Source organism: Mandrillus leucophaeus, unplaced genomic scaffold, assembly GCF_000951045.1.
Source record: "Mandrillus leucophaeus isolate KB7577 unplaced genomic scaffold, Mleu.le_1.0 Scaffold198, whole genome shotgun sequence".
Lineage (NCBI taxonomy): Eukaryota > Metazoa > Chordata > Mammalia > Primates > Cercopithecidae > Mandrillus > Mandrillus leucophaeus.
In genome coordinates, this window is record NW_012102009.1 from 3,279,435 (window position 1) to 3,288,579 (window position 9,145).

Here is a 9,145-nt window from a genome sequence, read left to right on the forward strand (position 1 = left end):
GTGTGCCTGTAATCCCAGCTACTCTGGAGGCTGAGGCAGGAGAATCACTTGAACCTGGGAGGGGGAGGTTTCAGTGAGCCAAGATCACGCCACTGCACTCCAACCTGGTGACAGAGCAAGACTCCATCTCAAAAAAATAAATAAATAAATAATAAACCAGTCAATGAAAGAGTGGAACAAATATAGATTGTAAGTACTCTAGTAGTCATTTTTCTAAGGAAAACATTTTATAACTCTTTTAATATATACAGGTTCAAATTCAGCTAAATATGCCTGTGCATACAAGGATGAACATGTGTAACCTCTAGTGTTTGTACATCCTAGAGGAGAGGAACATCAGTGCCTGTCCCAGTAGCAGGCTGGCGGGGGACATCTGATGCCAACAGGAGCAGGATTAAATGCTGCACTCTAGCGGCGCCCTTTTTAAGGACTCCTTGCTCCCCATGTCATAATTGTTCATTAATTTGGGTTCCCATCAGTTCCTTTTTAATTATGAAAACTGCCGTAAACTCATGTTCACTGAATAAATGTACATGGCTCAAAGCCCACCACTGACTGATCACACATTTTCACCATATCATCTAGTGATTATTGTTCTACCCATTTTACAGTTTCCTCTTCATCATCACTATAACCCTCATGATTATCTGTATTTAAAACCATTTCTGCACCAGGCGCCGTGGCTCACGCCTGTAATCCCAACACTTTGGGAGGCCAAAGCAGTAGGATTGCTTGAGGCCAGGAGTTCAAGACTAGCCTGGACAACATTGCAAGACCTCATCTCTACAAAACAGTTTTAAAAATCAGCTTGGCATTCTGGCATGCACCTGTAGTCCCAGCTACTCAGGAGGCTAAAGTGGGAAGATTGCTTGAGCCCAAGAATTTGAGACTTCAGTGAGCTCTCATCACATCCTTGCACTCCAGCCTTAGTGACAGAGCGAGACCTTGTCTTTGTTTTTTTTTTGAGACCAAGTCTTACTCTGTCACCGAGGCTGGAGTGCAGTGGCACAATCTCAGCTCACTGCAGCCTCTGCCTCCTGAACTTCAGCGATTATCCTGCCTCAGCCTCCTGAGTAGCTGAGACTACAGGCATACACCACCACGCCCAGCTAATTTTTGTATTTTTAATAGAGACAGGGTTTCACAATGCTGGCCAGGCTCGTCTTGAACTCCTAACCTCAAGTGATCCGCCTGCTTTGGCCTCCTAGAGTTAGGATTACAGGCGTGAGCCACTGTGCCCGGCCTGAGACTTTCTCTCTTAAAAAAAAATTTTTTTTTCTTTTTGTAGTGGTTTCTCCACTTAAAACAGGCACATCAGGGTCTTCACTGTCAATGTGGAATATTTATTTGATATCGGTTTTATAGTTTAATGGATAAACTTTCGGAATAAGGTAGTCTTCTTATTAGTGATATAAAATCCTTTGAAGTCTTCATCTGTAGATTTGGTTTCAAACATCACTGTAAGCCAGCATCCATGCCACTGCAGGGAACTCACGCAGCTGCTGTGGAGTAGTTATTGACCAGCCAGAAAGTACTTACCTGGTTACTCATGTTTTGTTTGCAGAGTAAGGCCTGGGTAAGTTACATATACCTCTCAAACATTTTCGATATTGCTCTTTCCAGCCACTGCCAGTTTTATGTCATGTGGCCAACAATAGTGGCACACCCCAGAACAGTCAGCCAGTTCCTCAAAGCCTCTGGTTGCTCACTCACTAGTGTTGTGAAATGTTTTTCCAGAATGTGCCACCAGGAAAGAGCTGTTTCTTCAGCACTTTCGATTTGCTGAAGACTAAGGTTCTTGGCTGGGCACAGTGGCTCACACCTGTAATCCCGGCACTTTGGGGGGCCAAGGCAGGTGGATCACAAGGTCAGGAGTTCGAGACCAGCCTGGCCAACATGGTGAAACCCCATCTCTACTAAAAATACAAAAATTAGCCGGGCATGGTGACGTGTATCTGTAATCCCAGCTACCTGGGAGGCAGAGGTGTCTCAGGAAAAAAAAAATAATAATACAAAAGTGAGTGACATGTGGAACCACATACACATAGAGGTACACAGCTCAGAGCTTACAATTTATGTTTTATTATTACTATTTATTTATTTTAGCTTCAGGATATATTGTGTGATGCTGAGGTTTGGGCTTTGATTGAGCTCATCACCCAAAGAGTGAACATAGTACCCAATAGGTCATTTTGCAACATTTTTCCCGTATTTCCCCCCTCCCTGCTTTTGGAGTCCCCAGTGTCTATTGTTCACAACTTAAAAAAAAATTTTTTTAAGAGATGGGGTCTCCCTGTGTTGCCCAGGCTAGTCTTGAACTGCCGAGTTCAAGTGATCCTCCCACCTCAGCCTCCCAAAGTGCTGGGATTACAGGTGTAAGCCACCACCCCCAGCCGATTGTTCTCATCTTTCTGTCCATCTGTACCCAGTGTTTAGCTCTCACTTAGGAGTGAGAACACCTGATACTTGGTTTTCTGTTTCTGCATTAATTTACTTACAATGGCGGCCTCCAGCTGCATCCATGTTGCTGCAGAGAACATACTTTTGTTCTTTGTTATGGCTGTATAGTATTCCGTGGTATATGTGTACCACGTTTTTTAAATCCAGTCCACTGTTGACAGGCATCTAGATTGATTCCATACTTCTGCTGTTGTGTATGGTGCTGTGATGAACATGCTAGTGCAGGTGTTGTTTTGGTAGAAGAATTTATTTTCCTTTGGGTGTATACCCAATACTGGGATTGTTGGGTCGAATGGTAATTCTATTTTTAGTTATTTGAAATATCTCCAAACTGCTTTTCACAGGGGCTGAACTAATTTGCAGTCCCACCAACTGTGTGTGTTTCCTCTTCTCTGCAGCCTTGTCAGCATCTGTTACTTTCAGAGCTTACAATTCAGAATGAGATCAGACAGGTACACAGATCATATACTCACAAGGGGCTTCAGAGAAATGAGTGGTTAAGTTTCTGTCTAGGAATTGGGGAAGAAATAGGAGGACTACAGAATAAGTGATACTTGTACCAGACCTCGTAGGATAGGTGGGATTGTATTGGGTGGTGGGAGAGATTGTGAGGATATCCCTCCTTTGATATCTGTGCTCTCCTTTTTTATTAGCAATAGAACCCCTAATTTAGCTGAAATAAAAATTAAATTTCCCATTCTGCCTTAAAGCTGGGAGAGGCCATTGACTGAGTTATGGTCAGTGGAATTTAAGCAAAATGGTACGTACAACTTAGGCAGTGAGGCATAAAGTGTGAGGAGTTTTAAGGTTGTTGGGTAGCTGGGGGAAGTAGCACGATAGTGTAGGAAAAAACAAAAAAACAAAAAACGAAGTTCATGCAGTTTCTTAGAGCCTGATGCAATACCCTTCCATCTGTTGTTTCTCAGTAGCACATTCAACGTGGAATCTAAGATGGTCCTGACAAAACAACAGAGGCAAGCCATGCCCTTGTCCCATGGGATTAGTGCCAGCCAGCCAGCAACAAGAAATTTCCTGCAATAGGACTGTTATCCACTAGTCCATCAGTCTGAGGGGGTAAAGGTCAGTGCTGTGGCTTTAACATCTCATAAATGACCCATCCTGGCTGTCATCCTAAGTGTTAGCCACTAAAGTTTACTTAGTATCTACATTTAAAGGAATTACTATAAAGTAAGCCAAATTTTAGCTTATTCCACCTATTAAAAAACAAAAATGGGCCGGGTACAAGGGCTCATGCCTATAATCCCAGCACTTTGGGAGGCCGAAGCAGGTGGATCACCTGATGTCAGGAGTTCAAGACCAGCCCGGCCAATATGACAAAACCCCCTCTCTACTAAAAATACAAAAATCACCTGGGTGTGGTGGCATGTGCCTAAATTCCAGCTACTCAGGAGGCTGAGGCAGGAGAATCGCTTGAACCTGGGAGGCAGTTGCAGTGAGCCGAGATCGGGTGACAGAGTGAGACTCCATCTCAAAAAAAAAAAAAACAAAAAAAGGCCAGGCGTGGTGTCTCACACCTGTAATCCCAGCACTTTGGGAGGCAGAGGCGGGCGGATCATGATGGCAGGAGATTGAGACCATCCTGGCCAACACGATGAAACCCTGTCTCTACTAAAAATACAAAAAATTAGCCGGGCATGGTGGTGGGCACCTGTAGTCCCAGCTACTCAGGAGGCTGAGGCAGAGAATTGCTTGAAGCCGGGAGGCGGAGCTGGCAGTGAGCCGAGACCGCGCCTCTGCCCTCCAGCCTGGGTGACAAGAGCAAGACTCCATCTCAAAAAAAAAAAAAACAAAACAGCCACAAATAATAAACTTGGAAGACAAATGATTAAACAGTGTATGTCAATGTAGAAGGTTCTGTAATAAAAAGTAACCCAATCAATAATCTAAGGATTTTAGTCCTCTTGTTTTTATCTATTCTAGCGTGTCTTGTGAGAGCTACAGAGGCGTTTACAAATATCTTTGCATTAACCTGAAATCAGCAAGGTAGTCTAACATACTTACTGGAATTCATACTGTAACACACGTACTGCTGTGAAATACAACTAGAATCCACATTTCTTAGACTAGTATATTTATCTCCTAATATAACAATTGCGAAATAAAAATTAATGTAAGTTCTGCCACAGTTGACAGTAAGATGTACAAAACTTTGGGTCCAAAATGAATTCTTTTTGTGTAGTGATCAGGTGGTTGAATTACCAATGTGTATTGGCAATGGCATCTCCCAAAATTGGTTTTAAAATAGAAAATTCAACCACAAAGAATCTCTCAGTCTTAGAAAAAATTTAGCACATCAACGCTATACAGCTTATAGAAAATGTCAAAGAAATGTACAAATTCTATTAAAAAAATAGGGCAAACATTTTAGTTGGAACATAAAACTAATGTCTTCTTCTTCTTTATCAAATCCTCCCCTAAATGTTATGAACACATGCATTAGTGTTTTTTCAAGCCCATTTTATAACAAGATGTACAAGTGATAATTCTTAAGTTTATTCAGTTTGCTTTAAGAATATAAAATACATCCATCTCTTCATCATGTTTGCTTCTTATATGCAAGAATATTAGTAGAAGCCTCTTTATGCTTATGGTCCCTCAGGTATTTCTGCAGATCTCTGGCGGCTGTGCGTTGATATTCTGCAGCACATGTTGCCAAGTGCCTGTTTTGTCAAGTTTTTTTTTTTGATCAGCGAAACTTTGTAAGTTGTTTCTTAGTTCCAAGACTTTCTAACTTGCTGTGGATTTCTGGGTAAATATTTGTAATTTTTTTTTCCAGAATGAAATTCTTCCTGACTTTTAAAACTCAAAACTTCTAAGTGCACCGACCTGACCGATTTGACTCCCTTCCTGATCAGTGCCATGGAAGCAGTTCAGGTGCACCAGAGACACAAAGCCAGCCTCAAAGAATCACTCTAATCTAAACATAGAGGGCTCTTCGTGTCCTCTAGGGCCCAGACTTGGTTTGAAGCAGAGAACCCTGGCCTGCACTTCCCAGGGTTTCCAGAGGTGATGGTGCAGAGTAGGCCCTGGGAGACTGGTGGAGAAATAAGCTGCCGGGGAAGCCACCACTTCAGACTCTGCTAATGTTATTTCAGAGGCTGGGATGATCACAGACAATCCTGGTCAGCTCTTTAATTACTAATTCATTTTTCACCTTTGCAGACTTCTCTAGAGGTTATTGTTAGCCTGTGAGATAGCTGTATCATTTCATTGATTTCTATGTTATGACATACTCTTGGATACAGTTGTCAAACGTTTCTTTGACAGGAATAATTTTATTCCTGTAATTAAGCATTAGAGAGCACCCCACACGGGGATACATAAGCCAGAGTGTTCTGTCTGTATCCCCAGGTTCACCCAAACTGGAGATCTCATTCTTTGCTTCCTCCTTTTGCCCTCTTCCCCTGCACCCCAATCACACTCGTCAATTCTGTGTTCATAGTATCTCCAACATCCTTCTCTTTCCATCCCATTCCCTGTGTTTTACCCTTGGGAGGTGTTTAGTAAATGCTGACCAACTGATACAATTTCATTTCCCTTTTTATTCCTTGCATTTGAATATGACACTAGTTTTAATTTAGTTAAGTGTTAAGTTTTATTTAAAACCTTTAGGCTATGGTGTATTGAAGTAACTTTGGGACACATTCTCTTTAGCCAGATAATTCAATGACAAAAAAACTTGAAAAGCTTAAGTTTTGTTCTTGTTATAGAGGAACCAAATTCCTCATTTCTTTTAGGAGTATCTTTTGAAATATATGTTATTTCCAGCTTAAAGAACTTAGAAATAAAGTCTTACCCCAATAGATGACTAGATGTGCCAGTGTAATTATTTGAAAGTATTTTTAGAAAGTATTATTTAGATAGAGTCTTGCTCTGTCACCCAGGTTGGAGTGCAAAGGCACAATCACAGCTCACTTCAGCCTTGATCTCCCAGGCTCAACCAGTCCTCCCACTTCAGCCTCCCGAGTAGCTGGGAGTACAGGTGTGAGCTCCTGTGCCTGTGATTACTTTACTTTTTTATTGAATGTACCCCATAATTATTGGTTCTTGTTTATTTTTTCTTTATTTTTCTTTTTATCGGGCAGCCACCTGAGCCAGGGTAGGCTCAGAGAGACTTCTAGTTCTTGTTTTCAAGTAAGAAGTCAAACAGTTTACAATGTCATTCATTTTGTGCAGTTCCCATGATTTGCTCTGTCATTTTCAGAGCTACCAGGAATACGTAGTGTTGAGTCTGCCCACTTGCTTTTGGCTACACTTATTCCATCCCAGGGACAGAGAGGATGCTCCACGCCCTCAAGAGTGATAGCCACTCCTCGCAGGCCACACTGGAACCCCCTGGTGGCACTGAACAGTACTATCCTGTCTCCTGGAAACAGGCCAATATCCTGCATCTGTAACGTGCAGCAGGAGAGCCCTGATGTTCTCAATGCTGACCTGAACGTCAGGAATTCCAGGTGGTCTGAATTATCTGAATTTGTCATCCAAATCAACATTGTAAACCAAGCAAATTAGCAACAAGGTCTAAAGCATTGCAGTGACAAGTTAAGAAATCCACACTTGGACCTAAATGTTAAGTCACAAAATTTCTAAATTAAAATGGAGCAGATTCAGGAAGGCTCTGTGGGATTTTATTTTTTTTTAAACATAGAGTTTCCTATAGTCTGTTCACTTTGGCAGGTCACACTTCATGTTAAAATGCTCTTTTTGGAGGATGTGACCTCCAAAAGAAAATGTTAAAAGGGGGTACAGATGGCTGCTATGAGAGTTTGCTCTATAGTGATAACACTACATGGATAAGATAGTAGTAAGTGTGTGTTTATATTTTTTACATATAGTGATAACACTATATAAGAACCATCTGGATAGAACTCAAGGTAGTGTCTTGGATCACAGATTGAAAGATCCTAACCAGGTGTCTTAGTTCATTCCTGCCCTATAACACAATACTCTAGACTGGTAATTTATAAATAGAAATATATTTCTCACAGTTCCGGAGGCTGTGAAGTTCGAGGTCAAGGCGCAGGCAGATTTGGTGTCTGGCAAAGTCTCACTCTACCTTCAAGATGGCTCCTCTTGCAATATCCTCACATGGCAGAAGGAGGGGAGGGGGCCAAGTAGTTCCCTGAAGCCTCTTTTATAAGGACATTAATCTCATTCGTAAGGGCAGGGCACTTAGGGCCTAAACATTGGAGCAGTGATTGGAGTCGCTGCGTGTTCCCCACCCAGGGTGGTACATGAACCCCAGTATGCAGTAGAAGGGAACAAGGGGAGGGCTGGGGCTTGAGTCGCCACTGCTTTCCATCATGGCTGCTATAGCCCAGTGTTGCTGCAGAATGTCTGCCCAGGCATGGGTGCTGCTGGATGCCACTCCAGAGCCCTATTATACTTGACCCTCCACCCCCAGCCTCAGCTTGCTCCTGGAAAGCTGCACACTGCTCGTAGGCTGTGTTGCCAACCAGCCTCTGTGAGCATCCCGCAGCTGCCTCCCATTTGGGGGGGGTCTGCATTCAGCTGCAGCTGAACCTCTGAAGAAATGAAAGCCTTGAATTCCCATCCCTGCTCATAGTTTTTAGCCGCCTATTAGGACCAATCTCCACACTTAAAGCATTCACCTTCATCCTCTCTAGCTCTGGGAACTCCTTGCTTAATCCTCTTCAATAAGGCTAGAATTAGCCTTAAGAAAATTTAAGAAAAAGCTCTTAAACCCCTTTACTGGATGCCAATGAGACATACAAGCAGCCTACTCACAAGTGAGAGATTAAGCAAAAAGGAATTTTATCTCACATAATAGTCCAAGGGTAGAGCTTGATCAAGATATTATGTCACTATGGCAAGTCATCCCTCCTCTCCTTTTTGCACATTGGCTTATCTCTGTCAACTTCCCCTACTTGTGGAGCAAGATAGTTGCCATGGTTCTCGAATCTTCAAGTGTTTCTTGACCGAAGTCAAGTGGAGATGTGTCTCAGCTTCCCTCGGCAGTCCCAGAAAGCCTCAGTGTATCTTACTAACTTTGACTGGGGCACAGTCCTATCCTTGAGCTATCCTGTGGCCAGGGGGAATGCGTATCTGACTGGCCAGATCCGATTCATATGCTTACTCCTGGAGCAGGGAATAGTTAATGCCATCTGAAACTAACCTCGATTCTGGAGGGAGAAATATATCCCTAGAAGAAAATTGGGATACTATTATCAAAAGGGAAATGGATGCAGAATGTTCACAAATACATCCCTTCTTTACTCAGTGTTTTTCTTAATTATAAATAAATTCTTCTGGCCAATGCTCTATACAATTCCTTCTCTACTGTCTTCAAGATCCCTAACAGTGCTTATCAAACTTTAAAATGCAAAGAAACCATCTGGGGAATCCTACTAAAAATGCAGATTAACATCCTTCAGTAGTGTGATGATGGCTGAAATATGGGAAGAGCAGGTGCCACAGGAGCTCCAATAGGGCTGCTCGCTCATTAGCCTCAATTGCCTCTGTGAAATAGGAGACAGAAGGCCAGCAGTGGCTTAGGGCAATGGTCTCAAAGTGTGTTCCCTGGAATAGTAGTGGCGGCATGACCTGGGAATTTATTAGAAACACACATTCTCAGGCTCTATCCCGGATTTACTGAGTTAGAGACTTCAGTAATGGGGTCCAGCAATTCGTGGTTGTTTTTTTT